The sequence below is a fragment of the Phalangium opilio genome, unplaced genomic scaffold, assembly GCF_054372755.1.
Source record: "Phalangium opilio isolate 3A_F unplaced genomic scaffold, DU_Popi_V2 ptg000002l_1, whole genome shotgun sequence".
NCBI lineage: Eukaryota > Metazoa > Arthropoda > Arachnida > Opiliones > Phalangiidae > Phalangium > Phalangium opilio.
In genome coordinates, this window is record NW_028324144.1 from 10,648,677 (window position 1) to 10,670,436 (window position 21,760).

Sequence of the window (21,760 nt, forward strand, 5' to 3'; positions counted from 1 at the left end):
AAATTACGAAAATTATGTAAAATAATAATTTTTAAATTGATAAACCCTTCTTAAAATATTATTTGAGATAATAATTCAAAGAAATATTTGGTTTGATTATCAAATATTCAGGTGAAATAACATTCTTTCCATATTCTACTCTTGGCAGAGCCTCGGTGGTTCAATGGTAGAATTCTCGCCTGCCACGCGGGAGATCCGGGTTCGATTCCCGGCCGATGCATGTTTTGGTCGTCATTTGATGCATAACGATATTGTGTTTAAATTGTATTATCATTACTTCAGGGTCTTTCGAAATTAATAAAAAAATTACGAAAAGTATGTAAAATAATAATTTTTAAATTGATAAACCCTTCTTAAAATATTATTTGAGATAATAATTCAAAGAAATATTTGGTTTGATTATCAAATATTCAGGTGAAATACCATTCTTTCCATATTCTACTCTTTGCAGAGCATCGGTGGTTCAATGGTAGAATTCTCGCCTGCCACGCGGGAGATCCGGGTTCGATTCCCGGCCGATGCATGTTTTGGTCATCATTTGATGCATAACGATATTGTATTTAAATTGTATTATCCTTACTTCAGGGTCTTGGGAATATATTAAAAAAATTACGAAAAATAAGTAAAATGATAATTGTTAAATTGATAAATCATTCTAAAAATATTATCTGGGATAATAATGCAAAGAAATATTTGGTTTGATTATCAAATATTCAGGTGAAATACCATTCTTTCCATACTCTACTCTTTGTAGAGCATCGGTGGTTCAATGGTAGAATTCTCGCCTGCCACGCGGGAGATCCGGGTTCGATTACCGGCCGATGCATGTTTTGGTCGTCATTTGATGCATAACGATATTGTGTTTAAATTCCAATATCCTTACTTCAGGGTCTTTCGAAATTAATAAAAAAATTACGAAAATTAAGTAAAATGATAATTGTTAAATTGATAAATCCTTCTAAAAATATTATTTGAGATAATAATTCAAAGAAATATTTGGTTTGATTATCAAATATTCAGGTGAAATAACATTCTTTCCATATTCTACTCTTTGCAGAGCATCGATGGTTCAATGGTAGAATTCTCTTCTGCCACGCGGGAGATCCGGGTTCGATTCCCGGCCGATGCATGTTTTTGTCATCATTTGATGCATAACGATATTGTGTTTAAATTGTATTATCCTTACTTCAGGGTCTTGGGAATATATTAAAAAAATTACGAAAAATAAGTAAAATGATAATTGTTAAATTGATAAATCCTACTAAAAATATTATTTGAGATAATAATTCAAAGAAATATTTGGTTTGATTATCAAATATTCAGGTGAAATACAATTCTTTCCATATTCTACTCTTTCCAGAGCCTCGGTGGTTCAATGGTAGAATTTTCGCCTGCCACGCGGGAGATCCGGGTTCGATTCCCGGCCGATGCATGTTTTGGTCGTCATTTGATGCATAACGATATTGTGTTTAAATTGTATTATCATTACTTCAGGGTCTTTCGAAATTAATAAAAAAATTACGAAAAGTATGTAAAATAATAATTTTTAAATTGATAAACCCTTCTTAAAATATTATTTGAGATAATAATTCAAAGAAATATTTGGTTTGATTATCAAATATTCAGGTGAAATACCATTCTTTCCATATTCTACTCTTTGCAGAGCATCGGTGGTTCAATGGTAGAATTCTCGCCTGCCACGCGGGAGATCCGGGTTCGATTCCCGGCCGATGCATGTTTTGGTCATCATTTGATGCATAACGATATTGTGTTTAAATTGTATTATCCTTACTTCAGGGTCTTGGGAATATATTAAAAAAATTACGAAAAATAAGTAAAATGATAATTGTTAAATTGATAAATCCTACTAAAAATATTATTTGAGATAATAATTCAAAGAAATATTTGGTTTGATTATCAAATATTCAGGTGAAATACAATTCTTTCCATATTCTACTCTTTCCAGAGCCTCGGTGGTTCAATGGTAGAATTTTCGCCTGCCACGCGGGAGATCCGGGTTCGATTCCCGGCCGATGCATGTTTTGGTCGTCATTTGATGCATAACGATATTGTGTTTAAAATGTAATATCCATACTTCAGGGTCTTTCGAAATTAATAAAAAAATTACGAAAATTAAGTAAAATGATAATTGTTAAATTGATAAATCATTCTAAAAATATTATTTGGGATAATAATGCAAAGAAATATTTGGTTTGATTATCAAATATTCAGGTGAAATACCATTCTTTCCATACTCTACTCTTTGTAGAGCATCGGTGGTTCAATGGTTGAATTCTCGCCTGCCACGCGGGAGATCCGGGTTCGATTTCCGGCCGATGCATGTTTTGGTCGTCATTTGATGCATAACGATATTGTGTTTAAATTCCAATATCCTTACTTCAGGGTCTTTCGAAATTAATAAAAAAATTACGAAAATTATGTAAAATAATAATTTTTAAATTGATAAATCATTCTAAAAATATTATTTGAGATAATAATTCAAAGAAATATTTGGTTTGATTATCAAATATTCAGGTGAAATACAATTCTTTCCATATTCTACTCTTTCCAAAGCCTCGGTGGTTCAATGGTAGAATTTTCGCCAGCCACGCGGGAGATCCGGGTTCGATTCCCGGCCGGTGCATGTTTTGGTCGTCATTTGATGCATAAGGATATTGTGTTTAAATTCCAATATCCTTACTTCAGGGTCTTTCGAAATTAATAAAAAAATTACGAAAATTATGTAAAATAATAATTTTTAAATTGATAAACCCTTCTTAAAATATTATTTGAGATAATAATTCAAAGAAATATTTGGTTTGATTATCAAATATTCAGGTGAAATAACATTCTTTCCATATTCTACTCTTGGCAGAGCCTCGGTGGTTCAATGGTAGAATTCTCGCCTGCCACGCGGGAGATCCGGGTTCGATTCCCGGCAGATGCATGTTTTGGTCGTCATTTGATGCATAACGATATTGTGTTTAAATTGTATTATCATTACTTCAGGGTCTTTCGAAATTAATAAAAAAATTACGAAAAGTATGTAAAATAATAATTTTTAAATTGATAAACCCTTCTTAAAATATTATTTGAGATAATAATTCAAAGAAATATTTGGTTTGATTATCAAATATTCAGGTGAAATACCATTCTTTCCATATTCTACTCTTTGCAGAGCATCGGTGGTTCAATGGTAGAATTCTCGCCTGCCACGCGGGAGATCCGGGTTCGATTCCCGGCCGATGCATGTTTTGGTCATCATTTGATGCATAACGATATTGTATTTAAATTGTATTATCCTTACTTCAGGGTCTTGGGAATATATTAAAAAAATTACGAAAAATAAGTAAAATGATAATTGTTAAATTGATAAATCATTCTAAAAATATTATCTGGGATAATAATGCAAAGAAATATTTGGTTTGATTATCAAATATTCAGGTGAAATACCATTCTTTCCATACTCTACTCTTTGTAGAGCATCGGTGGTTCAATGGTAGAATTCTCGCCTGCCACGCGGGAGATCCGGGTTCGATTACCGGCCGATGCATGTTTTGGTCGTCATTTGATGCATAACGATATTGTGTTTAAATTCCAATATCCTTACTTCAGGGTCTTTCGAAATTAATAAAAAAATTACGAAAATTAAGTAAAATGATAATTGTTAAATTGATAAATCCTTCTAAAAATATTATTTGAGATAATAATTCAAAGAAATATTTGGTTTGATTATCAAATATTCAGGTGAAATAACATTCTTTCCATATTCTACTCTTTGCAGAGCATCGATGGTTCAATGGTAGAATTCTCTTCTGCCACGCGGGAGATCCGGGTTCGATTCCCGGCCGATGCATGTTTTTGTCATCATTTGATGCATAACGATATTGTGTTTAAATTGTATTATCCTTACTTCAGGGTCTTGGGAATATATTAAAAAAATTACGAAAAATAAGTAAAATGATAATTGTTAAATTGATAAATCCTACTAAAAATATTATTTGAGATAATAATTCAAAGAAATATTTGGTTTGATTATCAAATATTCAGGTGAAATACAATTCTTTCCATATTCTACTCTTTCCAGAGCCTCGGTGGTTCAATGGTAGAATTTTCGCCTGCCACGCGGGAGATCCGGGTTCGATTCCCGGCCGATGCATGTTTTGGTCGTCATTTGATGCATAACGATATTGTGTTTAAATTCCAATATCCTTACTTCAGGGTCTTTCGAAATTAATAAAAAAATTACGAAAATTATGTAAAATAATAATTTTTAAATTGATAAATCATTCTAAAAATATTATTTGAGATAATAATTCAAAGAAATATTTGGTTTGATTATCAAATATTCAGGTGAAATACAATTCTTTCCATATTCTACTCTTTCCAGAGCCTCGGTGGTTCAATGGTAGAATTTTCGCCAGCCACGCGGGAGATCCGGGTTCGATTCCCGGCCGGTGCATGTTTTGGTCGTCATTTGATGCATAAGGATATTGTGTTTAAATTCCAATATCCTTACTTCAGGGTCTTTCGAAATTAATAAAAAAATTACGAAAATTATGTAAAATAATAATTTTTAAATTGATAAACCCTTCTTAAAATATTATTTGAGATAATAATTCAAAGAAATATTTGGTTTGATTATCAAATATTCAGGTGAAATAACATTCTTTCCATATTCTACTCTTGGCAGAGCCTCGGTGGTTCAATGGTAGAATTCTCGCCTGCCACGCGGGAGATCCGGGTTCGATTCCCGGCCGATGCATGTTTTGGTCGTCATTTGATGCATAACGATATTGTGTTTAAATTGTATTATCCTTACTTCAGGGTCTTGGGAATATATTAAAAAAATTACGAAAAATAAGTAAAATGATAATTGTTAAATTGATAAATCATTCTAAAAATATTATTTGGGATAATAATGCAAAGAAATATTTGGTTTGATTATCAAATATTCAGGTGAAATACCATTCTTTCCATACTCTACTCTTTGTAGAGCATCGGTGGTTCAATGGTAGAATTCTCGCCTGCCACGCGGGAGATCCGGGTTCGATTACCGGCCGATGCATGTTTTGGTCGTCATTTGATGCATAACGATATTGTGTTTAAATTCCAATATCCTTACTTCAGGGTCTTTCGAAATTAATAAAAAAATTACGAAAATTAAGTAAAATGATAATTGTTAAATTGATAAATCATTCTAAAAATATTATTTGGGATAATAATGCAAAGAAATATTTGGTTTGATTATCAAATATTCAGGTGAAATACCATTCTTTCCATACTCTACTCTTTGTAGAGCATCGGTGGTTCAATGGTTGAATTTTCGCCTGCCACGCAGGAGATCCGGGTTCGATTTCCGGCCGATGCATGTTTTGGTCGTCATTTGATGCATAACGATATTGTGTTTAAATTCCAATATCCTTACTTCAGGGTCTTTCGAAATTAATAAAAAAATTACGAAAATTATGTAAAATAATAATTTTTAAATTGATAAATCATTCTAAAAATATTATTTGAGATAATAATTCAAAGAAATATTTGGTTTGATTATCAAATATTCAGGTGAAATACAATTCTTTCCATATTCTACTCTTTCCAGAGCCTCGGTGGTTCAATGGTAGAATTTTCGCCAGCCACGCGGGAGATCCGGGTTCGATTCCCGGCCGGTGCATGTTTTGGTCGTCATTTGATGCATAAGGATATTGTGTTTAAATTCCAATATCCTTACTTCAGGGTCTTTCGAAATTAATAAAAAAATTACGAAAATTATGTAAAATAATAATTTTTAAATTGATAAACCCTTCTTAAAATATTATTTGAGATAATAATTCAAAGAAATATTTGGTTTGATTATCAAATATTCAGGTGAAATAACATTCTTTCCATATTCTACTCTTGGCAGAGCCTCGGTGGTTCAATGGTAGAATTCTCGCCTGCCACGCGGGAGATCCGGGTTCGATTCCCGGCCGATGCATGTTTTGGTCGTCATTTGATGCATAACGATATTGTGTTTAAATTGTATTATCCTTACTTCAGGGTCTTGGGAATATATTAAAAAAATTACGAAAAATAAGTAAAATGATAATTGTTAAATTGATAAATCATTCTAAAAATATTATTTGGGATAATAATGCAAAGAAATATTTGGTTTGATTATCAAATATTCAGGTGAAATACCATTCTTTCCATACTCTACTCTTTGTAGAGCATCGGTGGTTCAATGGTAGAATTCTCGCCTGCCACGCGGGAGATCCGGGTTCGATTACCGGCCGATGCATGTTTTGGTCGTCATTTGATGCATAACGATATTGTGTTTAAATTCCAATATCCTTACTTCAGGGTCTTTCGAAATTAATAAAAAAATTACGAAAATTAAGTAAAATGATAATTGTTAAATTGATAAATCATTCTAAAAATATTATTTGGGATAATAATGCAAAGAAATATTTGGTTTGATTATCAAATATTCAGGTGAAATACCATTCTTTCCATACTCTACTCTTTGTAGAGCATCGGTGGTTCAATGGTAGAATTCTCGCCTGCCACGCGGGAGATCCGGGTTCGATTACCGGCCGATGCATGTTTTGGTCGTCATTTGATGCATAACGATATTGTGTTTAAATTCCAATATCCTTACTTCAGGGTCTTTCGAAATTAATAAAAAAATTACGAAAATTAAGTAAAATGATAATTGTTAAATTGATAAATCCTTCTAAAAATATTATTTGAGATAATAATTCAAAGAAATATTTGGTTTGATTATCAAATATTCAGGTGAAATAACATTCTTTCCATATTCTACTCTTTGCAGAGCATCGATGGTTCAATGGTAGAATTCTCTTCTGCCACGCGGGAGATCCGGGTTCGATTCCCGGCCGATGCATGTTTTTGTCATCATTTGATGCATAACGATATTGTGTTTAAATTGTATTATCCTTACTTCAGGGTCTTGGGAATATATTAAAAAAATTACGAAAAATAAGTAAAATGATAATTGTTAAATTGATAAATCCTACTAAAAATATTATTTGAGATAATAATTCAAAGAAATATTTGGTTTGATTATCAAATATTCAGGTGAAATACAATTCTTTCCATATTCTACTCTTTCCAGAGCCTCGGTGGTTCAATGGTAGAATTTTCGCCTGCCACGCGGGAGATCCGGGTTCGATTCCCGGCCGATGCATGTTTTGGTCGTCATTTGATGCATAACGATATTGTGTTTAAAATGTAATATCCATACTTCAGGGTCTTTCGAAATTAATAAAAAAATTAAGAAAAGTATGTAAAATAATAATTTTTAAATTGATAAACCCTTCTTAAAATATTATTTGAGATGATAATTCAAAGAAATACTTGGTTTGATTATCAAATATTCAGGTGAAATACCATTCTTTCCATATTCTACTCTTTGCAGAGCATCGGTGGTTCAATGGTAGAATTTTCGCCTGCCACGCGGGAGATCCGGGTTCGATTCCCGGCCGATGCATGTTTTGGTCGTCATTTGATGCATAACGATATTGTGTTTAAAATGTAATATCCATACTTCAGGGTCTTTCGAAATTAATAAAAAAATTACGAAAATTAAGTAAAATGATAATTGTTAAATTGATAAATCATTCTAAAAATATTATTTGGGATAATAATGCAAAGAAATATTTGGTTTGATTATCAAATATTCAGGTGAAATACCATTCTTTCCATACTCTACTCTTTGTAGAGCATCGGTGGTTCAATGGTTGAATTTTCGCCTGCCACGCGGGAGATCCGGGTTCGATTTCCGGCCGATGCATGTTTTGGTCGTCATTTGATGCATAACGATATTGTGTTTAAATTCCAATATCCTTACTTCAGGGTCTTTCGAAATTAATAAAAAAATTACGAAAATTATGTAAAATAATAATTTTTAAATTGATAAATCATTCTAAAAATATTATTTGAGATAATAATTCAAAGAAATATTTGGTTTGATTATCAAATATTCAGGTGAAATACAATTCTTTCCATATTCTACTCTTTCCAGAGCCTCGGTGGTTCAATGGTAGAATTTTCGCCAGCCACGCGGGAGATCCGGGTTCGATTCCCGGCCGGTGCATGTTTTGGTCGTCATTTGATGCATAAGGATATTGTGTTTAAATTCCAATATCCTTACTTCAGGGTCTTTCGAAATTAATAAAAAAATTACGAAAATTATGTAAAATAATAATTTTTAAATTGATAAACCCTTCTTAAAATATTATTTGAGATAATAATTCAAAGAAATATTTGGTTTGATTATCAAATATTCAGGTGAAATAACATTCTTTCCATATTCTACTCTTGGCAGAGCCTCGGTGGTTCAATGGTAGAATTCTCGCCTGCCACGCGGGAGATCCGGGTTCGATTCCCGGCCGATGCATGTTTTGGTCGTCATTTGATGCATAACGATATTGTGTTCAAATTGTATTATCATTACTTCAGGGTCTTTCGAAATTAATAAAAAAATTACGAAAAGTATGTAAAATAATAATTTTTAAGTTGATAAACCCTTCTAAAAATATTATTTGAGATAATAATTCAAAGAAATATTTGGTTTGATTATCAAATATTCAGGTGAAAAACCATTTTTCCATATTCTACTCTTGGCAGAGCCTCGGTGGTTCAATGGTAGAATTCTCGCCTGCCACGCGGGAGATCCGGGTTCGATTCCCGGCCGATACATGTTTAAGTCGTCATTTGATGCATAACGATATTGTGTTTAAATTGTATTATCCTTACTTCAGGGTCTTTCGAAATTAATAAAAAAATTACGAAAATTAAGTAAAATGATAATTGTTAAATTGATAAATGCTTCTAAAAATATTATTTGAGATAATAATTCAAAGAAATATTTGGTTTGAATATCAAATATTCAGGTGAAAAAACATTCTTTCCATATTTTACTCTTTGCAGAGCATCGGTGGTTCATTGGTAGAATTCTCGCCTGCCACGCGGGAGATCCAGGTTCGATTCCTGGCCGATGCACGTTTTGGTCGTCATTTGATGCATAACGATATTGTGTTTAAATTGTATTATCCTTACTTCAGGGTCTTTCGAAATTAATAAAAAAATTACGAAAAGTATGTAAAATGATAATTGTTAAATTGATAAATCCTTCTAAAAATATTATTTGAGATAATAATTCGAAGAAATATTTGGTTTGATTATCAAATATTCAGGTGAAATAACATTTTTTCCATATTCTACTCTTGGCAGAGCCTCGGTGTTTCAATGGTAGAATTCTCGCCTGCCACGCGGGAGATCCTGGTTCGATTCCCGGCCGATGCATGTTTTGGTCGTCATTTGATGCATAAGGATATTGTGTTTAAATTCCAATATCCTTACTTCAGGGTCTTTCGAAATTAGTAAAAAAATTACGAAAATTATGTAAAATAATAATTTTTAAATTGATAAACCCTTCTTAAAATATTATTTGAGATAATAATTCAAAGAAATATTTGGTTTGATTATCAAATATTCAGGTGAAATAACATTCTTTCCATATTCTACTCTTGGCAGAGCCTCGGTGGTTCAATGGTAGAATTCTCGCCTGCCACGCGGGAGATCCGGGTTCGATTCCCGGCCGATGCATGTTTTGGTCGTCATTTGATGCATAAGGATATTGTGTTTAAATTGTATTATCCTTACTTCAGGGTCTTTCGAAATTTATAAAAAAATTACGAAAATTATGTAAAATAATAATTTTTAAATTGATAAACCCTTCTTAAAATATTATTTGAGATAATAATTCAAAGAAATATTTGGTTTGATTATCAAATATTCAGGTGAAATACCATTCTTTCCATATTCTACTCTTTGCAGAGCATCAGTGGTTCAAAGGTAGAATTCTCGCCTGCCACGCGGGAGATCCGGGTTCGATTCCCGGCCGATGCATGTTTTGGTCATCATTTGATGCATAACGATATTGTGTTTAAATTGTATTATCCTTACTTCAGGGTCTTGGGAATATATTAAAAAAATTACGAAAAATAAGTAAAATGATAATTGTTAAATTGATAAATCATTCTAAAAATATTATTTGGGATAATAATGCAAAGAAATATTTGGTTTGATTATCAAATATTCAGGTGAAATATCATTCTTTCCATACTCTACTCTTTGTAGAGCATCGGTGGTTCAATGGTAGGATTCTCGCCTACCACGCGGGAGATCCGGGTTCGATTACCGGCCGATGCATTTTTTTTGGTCGTCATTTGATGCATAACGATATTGTGTTTAAATTCCAAAATCCTTACTTCAGGGTCTTTCGAAATTAATAAAAAAATTACGAAAATTAAGTAAAATGATAATTGTTAAATTGATAAATCATTCTAAAAATATTATTTGGGATAATAATGCAAAGAAATATTTGGTTTGATTATCAAATATTCAGGTGAAATACCATTCTTTCCATACTCTACTCTTTGTAGAGCATCGGTGGTTCAATGGTAGAATTCTCGCCTGCCACGCGGGAGATCCGGGTTCGATTCCCGGCCGATGCATGTTTTGGTCGTCATTTGATGCATAACGATATTGTAATTAAATTCCAGTATCCTTACTTCAGGGTCTTTCGAAATTAATAAAAAAATTACGAAAATTATGTAAAATAATAATTTTTAAATTGATAAACCCTTCTTAAAATATTATTTGAGATAATAATTCAAAGAAATATTTGGTTTGATTATCAAATATTCAGGTGAAAAAACATTCTTTCCATATTTTACTCTTTGCAGAGCATCGGTGGTTCATTGGTAGAATTCTCGCCTGCCACGCGGGAGATCCAGGTTCGATTCCTGGCCGATGCACGTTTTGGTCGTCATTTGATGCATAACGATATTGTGTTTAAATTGTATTATCCTTACTTCAGGGTCTTTCGAAATTAATAAAAAAATTACGAAAAGTATGTAAAATGATAATTGTTAAATTGATAAATCCTTCTAAAAATATTATTTGAGATAATAATTCGAAGAAATATTTGGTTTGATTATCAAATATTCAGGTGAAATAACATTCTTTCCATACTCTACTCTTTGTAGAGCATCGGTGGTTCAATGGTAGAATGCTCGCCTGCCACGCGGGAGATCCGGGTTCGATTCCCGGCCGATGCATGTTTTGGTCGTCATTTGATGCATAAGGATATTGTGTTTAAATTGTATTATCCTTACTTCAGGGTCTTTCGAAATTAATAAAAAAATTACGAAAATTATGTAAAATAATAATTTTTAAATTGATAAACCCTTCTTAAAATATTATTTGAGATAATAATTCAAAGAAATATTTGGTTTGATTATCAAATATTCAGGTGAAATAACATTCTTTCCATATTCTACTCTTGGCAGAGCCTCGGTGGTTCAATGGTAGAATTCTCGCCTGCCACGCGGGAGATCCGGGTTCGATTACCGGCCGATGCATTTTTTTTGGTCGTCATTTGATGCATAACGATATTGTGTTTAAATTCCAATATCCTTACTTCAGGGTCTTTCGAAATTAGTAAAAAAATTACGAAAATTATGTAAAATAATAATTTTTAAATTGATAAACCCTTCTTAAAATATTATTTGAGATAATAATTCAAAGAAATATTTGGTTTGATTATCAAATATTCAGGTGAAATACCATTCTTTCCATACTCTACTCTTTGTAGAGCATCGGTGGTTCAATGGTAGGATTCTCGCCTACCACGCGGGAGATCCGGGTTCGATTACCGGCCGATGCATTTTTTTTGGTCGTCATTTGATGCATAACGATATTGTAATTAAATTCCAATATCCTTACTTCAGGGTCTTTCGAAATTAATAAAAAAATTACGAAAATTATGTAAAATAATAATTTTTAAATTGATAAACCCTTCTTAAAATATTATTTGAGATAATAATTCAAAGAAATATTTGGTTTGATTATCAAATATTCAGGTGAAATAACATTTTTTCCATATTCTACTCTTGGCAGAGCCTCGGTGTTTCAATGGTAGAATTCTCGCCTGCCACGCGGGAGATCCTGGTTCGATTCCCGGCCGATGCATGTTTTGGTCGTCATTTGATGCATAAGGATATTGTGTTTAAATTCCAATATCCTTACTTCAGGGTCTTTCGAAATTAGTAAAAAAATTACGAAAATTATGTAAAATAATAATTTTTAAATTGATAAACCCTTCTTAAAATATTATTTGAGATAATAATTCAAAGAAATATTTGGTTTGATTATCAAATATTCAGGTGAAATAACATTCTTTCCATATTCTATTCTTGGCAGAGCCTCGGTGGTTCAATGGTAGAATTCTCGCCTGCCACGCGGGAGATCCGGGTTCGATTCCCGGCCGATGCATGTTTTGGTCGTCATTTGATGCATAAGGATATTGTGTTTAAATTGTATTATCCTTACTTCAGGGTCTTTCGAAATTTATAAAAAAATTACGAAAATTATGTAAAATAATAATTTTTAAATTGATAAACCCTTCTTAAAATATTATTTGAGATAATAATTCAAAGAAATATTTGGTTTGATTATCAAATATTCAGGTGAAATAACATTCTTTCCATATTCTACTCTTGGCAGAGCCTCGGTGGTTCAATGGTAGAATTCTCGCCTGCCACGCGGGAGATCCGGGTTCGATTACCGGCCGATGCATTTTTTTGGTCGTCATTTGATGCATAACGATATTGTGTTTAAATTCCAATATCCTTACTTCAGGGTCTTTCGAAATTAATAAAAAAATTACGAAAATTAAGTAAAATGATAATTGTTAAATTGATAAATCATTCTAAAAATATTATTTGGGATAATAATGCAAAGAAATATTTGGTTTGATTATCAAATATTCAGGTGAAATACCATTCTTTCCATACTCTACTCTTTGTAGAGCATCGGTGGTTCAATGGTAGAATGCTCGCCTGCCACGCGGGAGATCCGGGTTCGATTCCCGGCCGATGCATGTTTTGGTCGTCATTTGATGCATAAGGATATTGTGTTTAAATTGTATTATCCTTACTTCAGGGTCTTTCGAAATTAATAAAAAAATTTCGAAAATTAAGTAAAGTGATAATTTTTAAATTGATAAACCCTTCTAAAAAATTATTAGAGATAATAATTCAAAGAAATATTTGGTTTGATTATCAAATATTCAGGTGAAATAACATTCTTTCCATATTCTACTCTTTGCAGTGCCTCGGTGGTTCAAAGGTAGAATTCTCACCTGCCACGCGGGAGATCCGGGTTCGATTCCCGGTCGATGCATGTTTTGGTCGTCATTTGATGCATAAGGATATTGTGTTTAAATTGTATTATCCTTACTTCAGGGTCTTTCGAAATTAATAAAAAAATTACGAAAATAATGTAAAATAATAATTTTTAAATTGATAAACCCTTCTTAAAATATTATTTGAGATAATAATTCAAAGAAATATTTGGTTTGATTATCAAATATTCAGGTGAAATAACATTCTTTCCATATTCTACTCTTGGCAGAGCCTCGGTGGTTCAATGGTAGAATTCTCGCCTGCCACGCGGGAGATCCGGGTTCGATTACCGGCCGATGCATTTTTTTTGGTCGTCATTTGATGCATAACGATATTGTGTTTAAATTCCAATATCCTTACTTCAGGGTCTTTCGAAATTAATAAAAAAATTACGAAAATTATGTAAAATAATAATTTTTAAATTAATAAACCCTTCTTAAAATATTATTTGAGATAATAATTCAAAGAAATATTTGGTTTGATTATCAAATATTCAGGTGAAATAACATTCTTTCCATATTCTACTCTTTGCAGAGCATCGGTGGTTCAATGGTAGAATTCTCGCCTGCCACGCGGGAGATCCGGGTTCGATTCCCGGCCGATGCATGTTTTGGTCATCATTTGATGCATTACGATATTGTGTTTAAATTGTATTATCCTTACTTCAGGGTCTTGGGAATATATTAAAAAAATTACGAAAAATAAGTAAAATGATAATTGTTAAATTGATAAATCATTCTAAAAATATTATTTGGGATAATAATGCAAAGAAATATTTGGTTTGATTATCAAATATTCAGGTGAAATACAATTCTTTCCATATTCTACTCTTTGCAGAGCCTCGGTGGTTCAATGGTAGAATTTTCGCCTGCCACGTGGGAGATCCGGGTTCGATTCCCGGCCGATGCATGTTTTGGTCGTCATTTGATGCATAACGATATTGTGTTTAAATTGTATTATCCTTACTTCAGGGTCTTTCGAAATTAATAAAAAAATTACGAAAATTATGTAAAATAATAATTTTTAAATTGATAAACCCTTCTTAAAATATTATTTGAGATAATAATTCAAAGAAATATTTGGTTTGATTATCAAATATTCAGGTGAAATAACATTTTTTCTATATTCTACTCTTGGCAGAGCCTCGGTGGTTCAATGGTAGAATTCTCGCCTGCCACGCGGGAGATCCGGGTTCGATTCCCGGCCGATGCATGTTTTGGTCGTCATTTGATGCATAAGGATATTGTGTTTAAATTCCAATATCCTTACTTCAGGGTCTTTCGAAATTAATAAAAAAATTACGAAAATTATGTAAAATAATAATTTTTAAATTGATAAACCCTTCTTAAAATATTATTTGAGATAATAATTCAAAGAAATATTTGGTTTGATTATCAAATATTCAGGTGAAATAACATTCTTTCCAAATTCTACTCTTGGCAGAGCCTCGGTGGTTCAATGGTAGAATTCTCGCCTGCCACGCGGGAGATCCGGGATCGATTCCCGGCCGATGCATGTTTTGGTCGTCATTTGATGCATAACGATATTGTGTTTAAATTGTATTATCATTACTTCAGGGTCTTTCGAAATTAATAAAAAAATTACGAAAAGTATGTAAAATAATAATTTTTAAATTGATAAACCCTTCTTAAAATATTATTTGAGATAATAATTCAAAGAAATATTTGGTTTGATTATCAAATATTCAGGGGAAATACCATTCTTTCCATATTCTACTCTTTGCAGAGCATCGGTGGTTCAATGGTAGAATTCTCGCCTGCCACGCGGGAGATCCGGGTTCGATTCCCGGCCGATGCATGTTTTGGTCATCATTTGATGCATTACGATATTGTGTTTAAATTGTATTATCCTTACTTCAGGGTCTTGGGAATATATTAAAAAAATTACGAAAAATAAGTAAAATGATAATTGTTAAATTGATAAATCATTCTAAAAATATTATTTGGGATAATAATGCAAAGAAATATTTGGTTTGATTATCAAATATTCAGGTGAAATACTATTCTTTCCATACTCTACTCTTTGTAGAGCATCGGTGGTTCAATGGTAGGATTCTCGCCTGCCACGCGGGAGATCCGGGTTCGATTACCGGCCGATGCATTTTTTTTGGTCGTCATTTGATGCATAACGATATTGTGTTTAAATTCCAATATCCTTACTTCAGGGTCTTTCGAAATTAATAAAAAAATTACGAAAATTAAGTAAAATGATAATTGTTAAATTGATAAATCATTCTAAAAATATTATTTGGGATAATAATGCAAAGAAATATTTGGTTTGATTATCAAATATTCAGGTGAAATACCATTCTTTCCATACTCTACTCTTTGTAGAGCATCGGTGGTTCAATAATAGAATTCTCGCCTGCCACGCGGGAGATCCGGGTTCGATTCCCGGCCGATGCATGTTTTGGTCGTCATTTGATGCATAACGATATTGTGTTTAAATTCCAATATCCTTACTTCAGGGTCATAAGAAATTAATAAAAAAATTACGAAAAGTATGTAAAATCATAATTTTTAAATTGATAAACCCTTCTAAAAACATTATTTGAGATAATAATTCAAAGAAATATTTGGTTTGATTATCAAATATTCAGGTGAAAAACCATTTTTCCATATTCTACTCTTGGCAGAGCCTCGGTGGTTCAATGGTAGAATTCTCGCCTGCCACGCGGGAGATCCGGGTTCGATTCCCGGCCGATACATGTTTAAGTCGTCATTTGATGCATAACGATATTGTGTTTAAATTGTATTATCCTTACTTCAGGGTCTTTCGAAATTAATAAAAAAATTACGAAAATTAAGTAAAATGATAATTGTTAAATTGATAAATCCTTCTAAAAATATTATTTGAGATAATAATTCAAAGAAATATTTGGTTTGATTATCAAATATTCAGGTGAAATAACATTTTTTCTATATTCTACTCTTGGCAGAGCCTCGGTGGTTCAATGGTAGAATTCTCGCCTGCCACGCGGGAGATCCGGGTTCGATTCCCGGCCGATGCATGTTTTGGTCGTCATTTGATGCATAAGGATATTGTGTTTAAATTCCAATATCCTTACTTCAGGGTCTTTCGAAATTAATAAAAAAATTACGAAAATTATGTAAAATAATAATTTTTAAATTGATAAACCCTTCTTAAAATATTATTTGAGATAATAATTCAAAGAAATATTTGGTTTGATTATCAAATATTCAGGTGAAATAACATTCTTTCCAAATTCTACTCTTGGCAGAGCCTCGGTGGTTCAATGGTAGAATTCTCGCCTGCCACGCGGGAGATCCGGGATCGATTCCCGGCCGATGCATGTTTTGGTCGTCATTTGATGCATAACGATATTGTGTTTAAATTGTATTATCATTACTTCAGGGTCTTTCGAAATTAATAAAAAAATTACGAAAAGTATGTAAAATAATAATTTTTAAATTGATAAACCCTTCTTAAAATATTATTTGAGATAATAATTCAAAGAAATATTTGGTTTGATTATCAAATATTCAGGGGAAATACCATTCTTTCCATATTCTACTCTTTGCAGAGCATCGGTGGTTCAATGGTAGAATTCTCGCCTGCCACGCGGGAGATCCGGGTTCGATTCCCGGCCGATGCATGTTTTGGTCATCATTTGATGCATTACGATATTGTGTTTAAATTGTATTATCCTTACTTCAGGGTCTTGGGAATATATTAAAAAAATTACGAAAAATAAGTAAAATGATAATTGTTAAATTGATAAATCATTCTAAAAATATTATTTGGGATAATAATGCAAAGAAATATTTGGTTTGATTATCAAATATTCAGGTGAAATACTATTCTTTCCATACTCTACTCTTTGTAGAGCATCGGTGGTTCAATGGTAGGATTCTCGCCTGCCACGCGGGAGATCCGGGTTCGATTACCGGCCGATGCATTTTTTTTGGTCGTCATTTGATGCATAACGATATTGTGTTTAAATTCCAATATCCTTACTTCAGGGTCTTTCGAAATTAATAAAAAAATTACGAAAATTAAGTAAAATGATAATTGTTAAATTGATAAATCATTCTAAAAATATTATTTGGGATAATAATGCAAAGAAATATTTGGTTTGATTATCAAATATTCAGGTGAAATACCATTCTTTCCATACTCTACTCTTTGTAGAGCATCGGTGGTTCAATAATAGAATTCTCGCCTGCCACGCGGGAGATCCGGGTTCGATTCCCGGCCGATGCATGTTTTGGTCGTCATTTGATGCATAACGATATTGTGTTTAAATTCCAATATCCTTACTTCAGGGTCATAAGAAATTAATAAAAAAATTACGAAAAGTATGTAAAATCATAATTTTTAAATTGATAAACCCTTCTAAAAACATTATTTGAGATAATAATTCAAAGAAATATTTGGTTTGATTATCAAATATTCAGGTGAAAAACCATTTTTCCATATTCTACTCTTGGCAGAGCCTCGGTGGTTCAATGGTAGAATTCTCGCCTGCCACGCGGGAGATCCGGGTTCGATTCCCGGCCGATACATGTTTAAGTCGTCATTTGATGCATAACGATATTGTGTTTAAATTGTATTATCCTTACTTCAGGGTCTTTCGAAATTAATAAAAAAATTACGAAAATTAAGTAAAATGATAATTGTTAAATTGATAAATCCTTCTAAAAATATTATTTGAGATAATAATTCAAAGAAATATTTGGTTTGATTATCAAATATTCAGGTGAAATAACATTTTTTCTATATTCTACTCTTGGCAGAGCCTCGGTGGTTCAATGGTAGAATTCTCGCCTGCCACGCGGGAGATCCGGGTTCGATTCCCGGCCGATGCATGTTTTGGTCGTCATTTGATGCATAAGGATATTGTGTTTAAATTCCAATATCCTTACTTCAGGGTCTTTCGAAATTAATAAAAAAATTACGAAAATTATGTAAAATAATAATTTTTAAATTGATAAACCCTTCTTAAAATATTATTTGAGATAATAATTCAAAGAAATATTTGGTTTGATTATCAAATATTCAGGTGAAATAACATTCTTTCCAAATTCTACTCTTGGCAGAGCCTCGGTGGTTCAATGGTAGAATTCTCGCCTGCCACGCGGGAGATCCGGGATCGATTCCCGGCCGATGCATGTTTTGGTCGTCATTTGATGCATAACGATATTGTGTTTAAATTGTATTATCATTACTTCAGGGTCTTTCGAAATTAATAAAAAAATTACGAAAAGTATGTAAAATAATAATTTTTAAATTGATAAACCCTTCTTAAAATATTATTTGAGATAATAATTCAAAGAAATATTTGGTTTGATTATCAAATATTCAGGTGAAATACCATTCTTTCCATATTCTACTCTTTGCAGAGCATCGGTGGTTCAATGGTAGAATTCTCGCCTGCCACGCGGGAGATCCGGGTTCGATTCCCGGCCGATGCATGTTTTGGTCATCATTTGATGCATTACGATATTGTGTTTAAATTGTATTATCCTTACTTCAGGGTCTTGGGAATATATTAAAAAAATTACGAAAAATAAGTAAAATGATAATTGTTAAATTGATAAATCATTCTAAAAATATTATTTGGGATAATAATGCAAAGAAATATTTGGTTTGATTATCAAATATTCAGGTGAAATACCATCCTTTCCATACTCTACTCTTTGTAGAGCATCGGTGGTTCAATGGTAGGATTCTCGCCTGCCACGCGGGAGATCCGGGTTCGATTACCGGCCGATGCATTTTTTTTGGTCGTCATTTGATGCATAACGATATTGTGTTTAAATTCCAATATCCTTACTTCAGGGTCTTTCGAAATTAATAAAAAAATTACGAAAATTAAGTAAAATGATAATTGTTAAATTGATAAATCATTCTAAAAATATTATTTGGGATAATAATGCAAAGAAATATTTGGTTTGATTATCAAATATTCAGGTGAAATACCATTCTTTCCATACTCTACTCTTTGTAGAGCATCGGTGGTTCAATAATAGAATTCTCGCCTGCCACGCGGGAGATCCGGGTTCGATTCCCGGCCGATGCATGTTTTGGTCGTCATTTGATGCATAACGATATTGTGTTTAAATTCCAATATCCTTACTTCAGGGTCATAAGAAATTAATAAAAAAATTACGAAAAGTATGTAAAATCATAATTTTTAAATTGATAAACCCTTCTAAAAACATTATTTGAGATAATAATTCAAAGAAATATTTGGTTTGATTATCAAATATTCAGGTGAAAAACCATTTTTCCATATTCTACTCTTGGCAGAGCATCGGTGGTTCAATGGTAGAATTCTCGCCTGCCACGCGGGAGATCCGGGTTCGATTCCCGGCCGATACATGTTTAAGTCGTCATTTGATGCATAACGATATTGTGTTTAAATTGTATTATCCTTACTTCAGGGTCTTTCGAAATTAATAAAAAAATTACGAAAATCAAGTAAAATGATAATTGTTAAATTGATAAATCCTTCTAAAAATATTATTTGAGATAATAATTCAAAGAAATATTTGGTTTGATTATCAAATATTCAGGTGAAAAAACATTCTTTCCATATTCTACTCTTTGCAGAGCATCGGTGGTTCAATGGTAGAATTCTCGCCTGCCACGCGGGAGATCCGGGTTCGATTCCCGGCCGATGCATGTTTTCGTCGTCATTTGATGCATAACGATATTGTGTTTAAATAGTATTATCCTTACTTCAGGGTCTTTCGAAATTAATAAAAAAATTACGAAAAGTATGTAAAATGATAATTGTTAAATTGATAAATACTTCTAAAAATATTATTTGAGATAATAATTCAAAGAAATATTTGGTTTGATTATCAAACATTCAGGTGAAATAACATTCTTTCCATATTCTACTCTTCGCAGAGCATCGATGGTTCAATGGTAGAATTCTCTTCTGCCACGCGGGAGATCCGGGTTCGATTCCCGGCCGATGCATGTTTTGGTTTTCATTTGATGCATAACGATATTGTGTTTAAATTGTATTATCCTTACTTCAGGGTCTTTCGAAATTAATAAAAAAATTACGAAAATTATGTAAAATAATAATTTTTAAATCGATAAACCCTTCTTAAAATATTATTTGAGATAATAATTCAAAGAAATATTTGGTTTGATTATCAAATATTCAGGTGAAAAACCATTTTTCCATATTCTACTCTTGGCAGAGCCTCGGTGGTTCAATGGTAGAATTCTCGCCTGCCACGCGGGAGATCCGGGTTCGATTCCCGGCCGATACATGTTAAGTCGTCATTTGATGCATAACGATATTGTGTTTAAATTGTATTATCCTAACTTCAGGGTCTTTCGAAATTAATAAAAAAATTACGAAAATTAAGTAAAATGATAATTGTTAAATTGATAAATCCTTCTAAAAATATTATTTGAGATAATTATTCAAAGAAATATTTGGTTTGATTATCAAATATTCAGGTGAGAAAACATTCTTTCCATATTCTACACTTTGCAGAGCATCGGTGGTTCATTGGTAGAATTCTCGCCTGCCACGCGGGAGATCCAGGTTCGATTCCTGGCCGATGCATGTTTTGGTCGTCATTTGATGCATAACGATATTGTGTTTAAATTGTATTATCCTTACTTCAAGGTCTTTCGAAATTAATAAAAAAATTACGAAAAGTATGTAAAATGATAATTGTTAAATTGATAAATCCTTCTAAAAATATTATTTGAGATAATAATTCGAAGAAATATTTGGTTTGATTATCAAATATTCAGGTGAAATAACATTTTTTCCATATTCTACTCTTCGCAGAGCCTCGGTGGTTCAATGGTAGAATTCTCGCCTGCCACGCGGGAGATCCGGGTTCGATTCCCGGCCGATGCATGTTTTGGTCGTCATTTGATGCATAAGGATATTGTGTTTAAATTCCAATATCCTTACTTCAGGGTCTTTCGAAATTAATAAAAAAATTACGAAAATTATGTAAAATAATAATTTTTAAATTGATAAACCCTTCTTAAAATATTATTTGAGATAATAATTCAAAGAAATATTTGGTTTGATTATCAAATATTCAGGTGAAATAACATTCTTTCCATATTCTACGCTTGGCAGAGCCTCGGTGGTTCAATGGTAGAATTCTCGCCTGCCACGCGGGAGATCCGGGTTCGATTCCCGGCCGATGCATGTTTTGGTCGTCATTTGATGCATAACGATATTGTGTTCAAATTGTATTATCATTACTTCAGGGTCTTTCGAAATTAATAAAAAAATTACGAAAAGTATGTAAAATAATAATTTTTAAATTGATAAACCCTTCTTAAAATATTATTTGAGATAATAATTCATATAAATATTTGGTTTGATTATCAAATATTCAGGTGAAATACCATTCTTTCCATATTCTACTCTTTGCAGAGCATCGGTGGTTCAATGGTAGAATTCTCGCCTGCCACGCGGGAGATCCGGGTTCGATTCCCGGCCGATGCATGTTTTCGTCGTCACTTGA

General features: G+C 32.5%; 64 non-coding genes across 64 annotated transcripts; all 64 read left to right on the top strand.

Moving 5' to 3' along the window:
* The first annotated feature begins 149 nt into the window (after positions 1-149).
* Positions 150-220, top strand: TRNAG-GCC (transfer RNA glycine (anticodon GCC)). The gene has a single exon. It is a non-coding gene; the product is annotated as a tRNA-Gly (tRNA).
* A 232-nt stretch (positions 221-452) lies between these two features.
* TRNAG-GCC (transfer RNA glycine (anticodon GCC)) lies at positions 453-523 on the top strand. The gene has a single exon. It is a non-coding gene; the product is annotated as a tRNA-Gly (tRNA).
* A 232-nt stretch (positions 524-755) lies between these two features.
* TRNAG-GCC (transfer RNA glycine (anticodon GCC)) lies at positions 756-826 on the top strand. Its single transcript has one exon. It is a non-coding gene; the product is annotated as a tRNA-Gly (tRNA).
* Positions 827-1,361: 535 nt separating this feature from the next.
* TRNAG-GCC (transfer RNA glycine (anticodon GCC)) lies at positions 1,362-1,432 on the top strand. Its single transcript has one exon. It is a non-coding gene; the product is annotated as a tRNA-Gly (tRNA).
* A 232-nt stretch (positions 1,433-1,664) lies between these two features.
* On the top strand, positions 1,665-1,735 carry TRNAG-GCC (transfer RNA glycine (anticodon GCC)). The gene has a single exon. It is a non-coding gene; the product is annotated as a tRNA-Gly (tRNA).
* Positions 1,736-1,967: 232 nt separating this feature from the next.
* TRNAG-GCC (transfer RNA glycine (anticodon GCC)) lies at positions 1,968-2,038 on the top strand. The gene has a single exon. It is a non-coding gene; the product is annotated as a tRNA-Gly (tRNA).
* A 232-nt stretch (positions 2,039-2,270) lies between these two features.
* Positions 2,271-2,341, top strand: TRNAG-GCC (transfer RNA glycine (anticodon GCC)). The gene has a single exon. It is a non-coding gene; the product is annotated as a tRNA-Gly (tRNA).
* Positions 2,342-2,573: 232 nt separating this feature from the next.
* TRNAG-GCC (transfer RNA glycine (anticodon GCC)) lies at positions 2,574-2,644 on the top strand. The gene has a single exon. It is a non-coding gene; the product is annotated as a tRNA-Gly (tRNA).
* A 232-nt stretch (positions 2,645-2,876) lies between these two features.
* TRNAG-GCC (transfer RNA glycine (anticodon GCC)) lies at positions 2,877-2,947 on the top strand. Its single transcript has one exon. It is a non-coding gene; the product is annotated as a tRNA-Gly (tRNA).
* A 232-nt stretch (positions 2,948-3,179) lies between these two features.
* On the top strand, positions 3,180-3,250 carry TRNAG-GCC (transfer RNA glycine (anticodon GCC)). Its single transcript has one exon. It is a non-coding gene; the product is annotated as a tRNA-Gly (tRNA).
* Positions 3,251-3,482: 232 nt separating this feature from the next.
* On the top strand, positions 3,483-3,553 carry TRNAG-GCC (transfer RNA glycine (anticodon GCC)). Its single transcript has one exon. It is a non-coding gene; the product is annotated as a tRNA-Gly (tRNA).
* Positions 3,554-4,088: 535 nt separating this feature from the next.
* TRNAG-GCC (transfer RNA glycine (anticodon GCC)) lies at positions 4,089-4,159 on the top strand. The gene has a single exon. It is a non-coding gene; the product is annotated as a tRNA-Gly (tRNA).
* A 232-nt stretch (positions 4,160-4,391) lies between these two features.
* Positions 4,392-4,462, top strand: TRNAG-GCC (transfer RNA glycine (anticodon GCC)). Its single transcript has one exon. It is a non-coding gene; the product is annotated as a tRNA-Gly (tRNA).
* A 232-nt stretch (positions 4,463-4,694) lies between these two features.
* On the top strand, positions 4,695-4,765 carry TRNAG-GCC (transfer RNA glycine (anticodon GCC)). The gene has a single exon. It is a non-coding gene; the product is annotated as a tRNA-Gly (tRNA).
* Positions 4,766-4,997: 232 nt separating this feature from the next.
* On the top strand, positions 4,998-5,068 carry TRNAG-GCC (transfer RNA glycine (anticodon GCC)). Its single transcript has one exon. It is a non-coding gene; the product is annotated as a tRNA-Gly (tRNA).
* Positions 5,069-5,603: 535 nt separating this feature from the next.
* On the top strand, positions 5,604-5,674 carry TRNAG-GCC (transfer RNA glycine (anticodon GCC)). The gene has a single exon. It is a non-coding gene; the product is annotated as a tRNA-Gly (tRNA).
* Positions 5,675-5,906: 232 nt separating this feature from the next.
* Positions 5,907-5,977, top strand: TRNAG-GCC (transfer RNA glycine (anticodon GCC)). The gene has a single exon. It is a non-coding gene; the product is annotated as a tRNA-Gly (tRNA).
* Positions 5,978-6,209: 232 nt separating this feature from the next.
* TRNAG-GCC (transfer RNA glycine (anticodon GCC)) lies at positions 6,210-6,280 on the top strand. The gene has a single exon. It is a non-coding gene; the product is annotated as a tRNA-Gly (tRNA).
* Positions 6,281-6,512: 232 nt separating this feature from the next.
* Positions 6,513-6,583, top strand: TRNAG-GCC (transfer RNA glycine (anticodon GCC)). The gene has a single exon. It is a non-coding gene; the product is annotated as a tRNA-Gly (tRNA).
* A 535-nt stretch (positions 6,584-7,118) lies between these two features.
* Positions 7,119-7,189, top strand: TRNAG-GCC (transfer RNA glycine (anticodon GCC)). Its single transcript has one exon. It is a non-coding gene; the product is annotated as a tRNA-Gly (tRNA).
* A 232-nt stretch (positions 7,190-7,421) lies between these two features.
* Positions 7,422-7,492, top strand: TRNAG-GCC (transfer RNA glycine (anticodon GCC)). The gene has a single exon. It is a non-coding gene; the product is annotated as a tRNA-Gly (tRNA).
* A 232-nt stretch (positions 7,493-7,724) lies between these two features.
* TRNAG-GCC (transfer RNA glycine (anticodon GCC)) lies at positions 7,725-7,795 on the top strand. The gene has a single exon. It is a non-coding gene; the product is annotated as a tRNA-Gly (tRNA).
* Positions 7,796-8,027: 232 nt separating this feature from the next.
* Positions 8,028-8,098, top strand: TRNAG-GCC (transfer RNA glycine (anticodon GCC)). The gene has a single exon. It is a non-coding gene; the product is annotated as a tRNA-Gly (tRNA).
* A 232-nt stretch (positions 8,099-8,330) lies between these two features.
* TRNAG-GCC (transfer RNA glycine (anticodon GCC)) lies at positions 8,331-8,401 on the top strand. Its single transcript has one exon. It is a non-coding gene; the product is annotated as a tRNA-Gly (tRNA).
* A 231-nt stretch (positions 8,402-8,632) lies between these two features.
* On the top strand, positions 8,633-8,703 carry TRNAG-GCC (transfer RNA glycine (anticodon GCC)). Its single transcript has one exon. It is a non-coding gene; the product is annotated as a tRNA-Gly (tRNA).
* A 232-nt stretch (positions 8,704-8,935) lies between these two features.
* On the top strand, positions 8,936-9,006 carry TRNAG-GCC (transfer RNA glycine (anticodon GCC)). Its single transcript has one exon. It is a non-coding gene; the product is annotated as a tRNA-Gly (tRNA).
* A 535-nt stretch (positions 9,007-9,541) lies between these two features.
* TRNAG-GCC (transfer RNA glycine (anticodon GCC)) lies at positions 9,542-9,612 on the top strand. Its single transcript has one exon. It is a non-coding gene; the product is annotated as a tRNA-Gly (tRNA).
* A 232-nt stretch (positions 9,613-9,844) lies between these two features.
* TRNAG-GCC (transfer RNA glycine (anticodon GCC)) lies at positions 9,845-9,915 on the top strand. The gene has a single exon. It is a non-coding gene; the product is annotated as a tRNA-Gly (tRNA).
* A 232-nt stretch (positions 9,916-10,147) lies between these two features.
* Positions 10,148-10,218, top strand: TRNAG-ACC (transfer RNA glycine (anticodon ACC)). The gene has a single exon. It is a non-coding gene; the product is annotated as a tRNA-Gly (tRNA).
* A 234-nt stretch (positions 10,219-10,452) lies between these two features.
* TRNAG-GCC (transfer RNA glycine (anticodon GCC)) lies at positions 10,453-10,523 on the top strand. Its single transcript has one exon. It is a non-coding gene; the product is annotated as a tRNA-Gly (tRNA).
* A 232-nt stretch (positions 10,524-10,755) lies between these two features.
* Positions 10,756-10,826, top strand: TRNAG-GCC (transfer RNA glycine (anticodon GCC)). The gene has a single exon. It is a non-coding gene; the product is annotated as a tRNA-Gly (tRNA).
* Positions 10,827-11,058: 232 nt separating this feature from the next.
* Positions 11,059-11,129, top strand: TRNAG-GCC (transfer RNA glycine (anticodon GCC)). The gene has a single exon. It is a non-coding gene; the product is annotated as a tRNA-Gly (tRNA).
* A 232-nt stretch (positions 11,130-11,361) lies between these two features.
* TRNAG-GCC (transfer RNA glycine (anticodon GCC)) lies at positions 11,362-11,432 on the top strand. The gene has a single exon. It is a non-coding gene; the product is annotated as a tRNA-Gly (tRNA).
* Positions 11,433-11,666: 234 nt separating this feature from the next.
* On the top strand, positions 11,667-11,737 carry TRNAG-ACC (transfer RNA glycine (anticodon ACC)). The gene has a single exon. It is a non-coding gene; the product is annotated as a tRNA-Gly (tRNA).
* Positions 11,738-12,274: 537 nt separating this feature from the next.
* Positions 12,275-12,345, top strand: TRNAG-GCC (transfer RNA glycine (anticodon GCC)). Its single transcript has one exon. It is a non-coding gene; the product is annotated as a tRNA-Gly (tRNA).
* Positions 12,346-12,577: 232 nt separating this feature from the next.
* On the top strand, positions 12,578-12,648 carry TRNAG-GCC (transfer RNA glycine (anticodon GCC)). Its single transcript has one exon. It is a non-coding gene; the product is annotated as a tRNA-Gly (tRNA).
* Positions 12,649-12,881: 233 nt separating this feature from the next.
* Positions 12,882-12,952, top strand: TRNAG-GCC (transfer RNA glycine (anticodon GCC)). Its single transcript has one exon. It is a non-coding gene; the product is annotated as a tRNA-Gly (tRNA).
* Positions 12,953-13,486: 534 nt separating this feature from the next.
* TRNAG-GCC (transfer RNA glycine (anticodon GCC)) lies at positions 13,487-13,557 on the top strand. The gene has a single exon. It is a non-coding gene; the product is annotated as a tRNA-Gly (tRNA).
* A 234-nt stretch (positions 13,558-13,791) lies between these two features.
* On the top strand, positions 13,792-13,862 carry TRNAG-GCC (transfer RNA glycine (anticodon GCC)). Its single transcript has one exon. It is a non-coding gene; the product is annotated as a tRNA-Gly (tRNA).
* A 232-nt stretch (positions 13,863-14,094) lies between these two features.
* On the top strand, positions 14,095-14,165 carry TRNAG-GCC (transfer RNA glycine (anticodon GCC)). Its single transcript has one exon. It is a non-coding gene; the product is annotated as a tRNA-Gly (tRNA).
* Positions 14,166-14,397: 232 nt separating this feature from the next.
* Positions 14,398-14,468, top strand: TRNAG-GCC (transfer RNA glycine (anticodon GCC)). Its single transcript has one exon. It is a non-coding gene; the product is annotated as a tRNA-Gly (tRNA).
* A 232-nt stretch (positions 14,469-14,700) lies between these two features.
* On the top strand, positions 14,701-14,771 carry TRNAG-GCC (transfer RNA glycine (anticodon GCC)). Its single transcript has one exon. It is a non-coding gene; the product is annotated as a tRNA-Gly (tRNA).
* Positions 14,772-15,003: 232 nt separating this feature from the next.
* TRNAG-GCC (transfer RNA glycine (anticodon GCC)) lies at positions 15,004-15,074 on the top strand. The gene has a single exon. It is a non-coding gene; the product is annotated as a tRNA-Gly (tRNA).
* A 232-nt stretch (positions 15,075-15,306) lies between these two features.
* On the top strand, positions 15,307-15,377 carry TRNAG-GCC (transfer RNA glycine (anticodon GCC)). The gene has a single exon. It is a non-coding gene; the product is annotated as a tRNA-Gly (tRNA).
* Positions 15,378-15,611: 234 nt separating this feature from the next.
* TRNAG-GCC (transfer RNA glycine (anticodon GCC)) lies at positions 15,612-15,682 on the top strand. Its single transcript has one exon. It is a non-coding gene; the product is annotated as a tRNA-Gly (tRNA).
* Positions 15,683-15,913: 231 nt separating this feature from the next.
* On the top strand, positions 15,914-15,984 carry TRNAG-GCC (transfer RNA glycine (anticodon GCC)). Its single transcript has one exon. It is a non-coding gene; the product is annotated as a tRNA-Gly (tRNA).
* A 232-nt stretch (positions 15,985-16,216) lies between these two features.
* Positions 16,217-16,287, top strand: TRNAG-GCC (transfer RNA glycine (anticodon GCC)). Its single transcript has one exon. It is a non-coding gene; the product is annotated as a tRNA-Gly (tRNA).
* Positions 16,288-16,519: 232 nt separating this feature from the next.
* TRNAG-GCC (transfer RNA glycine (anticodon GCC)) lies at positions 16,520-16,590 on the top strand. The gene has a single exon. It is a non-coding gene; the product is annotated as a tRNA-Gly (tRNA).
* Positions 16,591-16,822: 232 nt separating this feature from the next.
* TRNAG-GCC (transfer RNA glycine (anticodon GCC)) lies at positions 16,823-16,893 on the top strand. Its single transcript has one exon. It is a non-coding gene; the product is annotated as a tRNA-Gly (tRNA).
* A 232-nt stretch (positions 16,894-17,125) lies between these two features.
* TRNAG-GCC (transfer RNA glycine (anticodon GCC)) lies at positions 17,126-17,196 on the top strand. Its single transcript has one exon. It is a non-coding gene; the product is annotated as a tRNA-Gly (tRNA).
* Positions 17,197-17,430: 234 nt separating this feature from the next.
* TRNAG-GCC (transfer RNA glycine (anticodon GCC)) lies at positions 17,431-17,501 on the top strand. The gene has a single exon. It is a non-coding gene; the product is annotated as a tRNA-Gly (tRNA).
* Positions 17,502-17,732: 231 nt separating this feature from the next.
* TRNAG-GCC (transfer RNA glycine (anticodon GCC)) lies at positions 17,733-17,803 on the top strand. Its single transcript has one exon. It is a non-coding gene; the product is annotated as a tRNA-Gly (tRNA).
* Positions 17,804-18,035: 232 nt separating this feature from the next.
* On the top strand, positions 18,036-18,106 carry TRNAG-GCC (transfer RNA glycine (anticodon GCC)). Its single transcript has one exon. It is a non-coding gene; the product is annotated as a tRNA-Gly (tRNA).
* Positions 18,107-18,338: 232 nt separating this feature from the next.
* Positions 18,339-18,409, top strand: TRNAG-GCC (transfer RNA glycine (anticodon GCC)). Its single transcript has one exon. It is a non-coding gene; the product is annotated as a tRNA-Gly (tRNA).
* Positions 18,410-18,641: 232 nt separating this feature from the next.
* On the top strand, positions 18,642-18,712 carry TRNAG-GCC (transfer RNA glycine (anticodon GCC)). The gene has a single exon. It is a non-coding gene; the product is annotated as a tRNA-Gly (tRNA).
* Positions 18,713-18,944: 232 nt separating this feature from the next.
* Positions 18,945-19,015, top strand: TRNAG-GCC (transfer RNA glycine (anticodon GCC)). Its single transcript has one exon. It is a non-coding gene; the product is annotated as a tRNA-Gly (tRNA).
* A 234-nt stretch (positions 19,016-19,249) lies between these two features.
* Positions 19,250-19,320, top strand: TRNAG-GCC (transfer RNA glycine (anticodon GCC)). The gene has a single exon. It is a non-coding gene; the product is annotated as a tRNA-Gly (tRNA).
* A 231-nt stretch (positions 19,321-19,551) lies between these two features.
* Positions 19,552-19,622, top strand: TRNAG-GCC (transfer RNA glycine (anticodon GCC)). The gene has a single exon. It is a non-coding gene; the product is annotated as a tRNA-Gly (tRNA).
* A 232-nt stretch (positions 19,623-19,854) lies between these two features.
* Positions 19,855-19,925, top strand: TRNAG-GCC (transfer RNA glycine (anticodon GCC)). Its single transcript has one exon. It is a non-coding gene; the product is annotated as a tRNA-Gly (tRNA).
* Positions 19,926-20,459: 534 nt separating this feature from the next.
* On the top strand, positions 20,460-20,530 carry TRNAG-GCC (transfer RNA glycine (anticodon GCC)). Its single transcript has one exon. It is a non-coding gene; the product is annotated as a tRNA-Gly (tRNA).
* A 231-nt stretch (positions 20,531-20,761) lies between these two features.
* On the top strand, positions 20,762-20,832 carry TRNAG-GCC (transfer RNA glycine (anticodon GCC)). The gene has a single exon. It is a non-coding gene; the product is annotated as a tRNA-Gly (tRNA).
* A 232-nt stretch (positions 20,833-21,064) lies between these two features.
* TRNAG-GCC (transfer RNA glycine (anticodon GCC)) lies at positions 21,065-21,135 on the top strand. Its single transcript has one exon. It is a non-coding gene; the product is annotated as a tRNA-Gly (tRNA).
* A 232-nt stretch (positions 21,136-21,367) lies between these two features.
* Positions 21,368-21,438, top strand: TRNAG-GCC (transfer RNA glycine (anticodon GCC)). Its single transcript has one exon. It is a non-coding gene; the product is annotated as a tRNA-Gly (tRNA).
* A 232-nt stretch (positions 21,439-21,670) lies between these two features.
* TRNAG-GCC (transfer RNA glycine (anticodon GCC)) lies at positions 21,671-21,741 on the top strand. Its single transcript has one exon. It is a non-coding gene; the product is annotated as a tRNA-Gly (tRNA).
* The last annotated feature ends 19 nt before the right edge of the window (positions 21,742-21,760 follow it).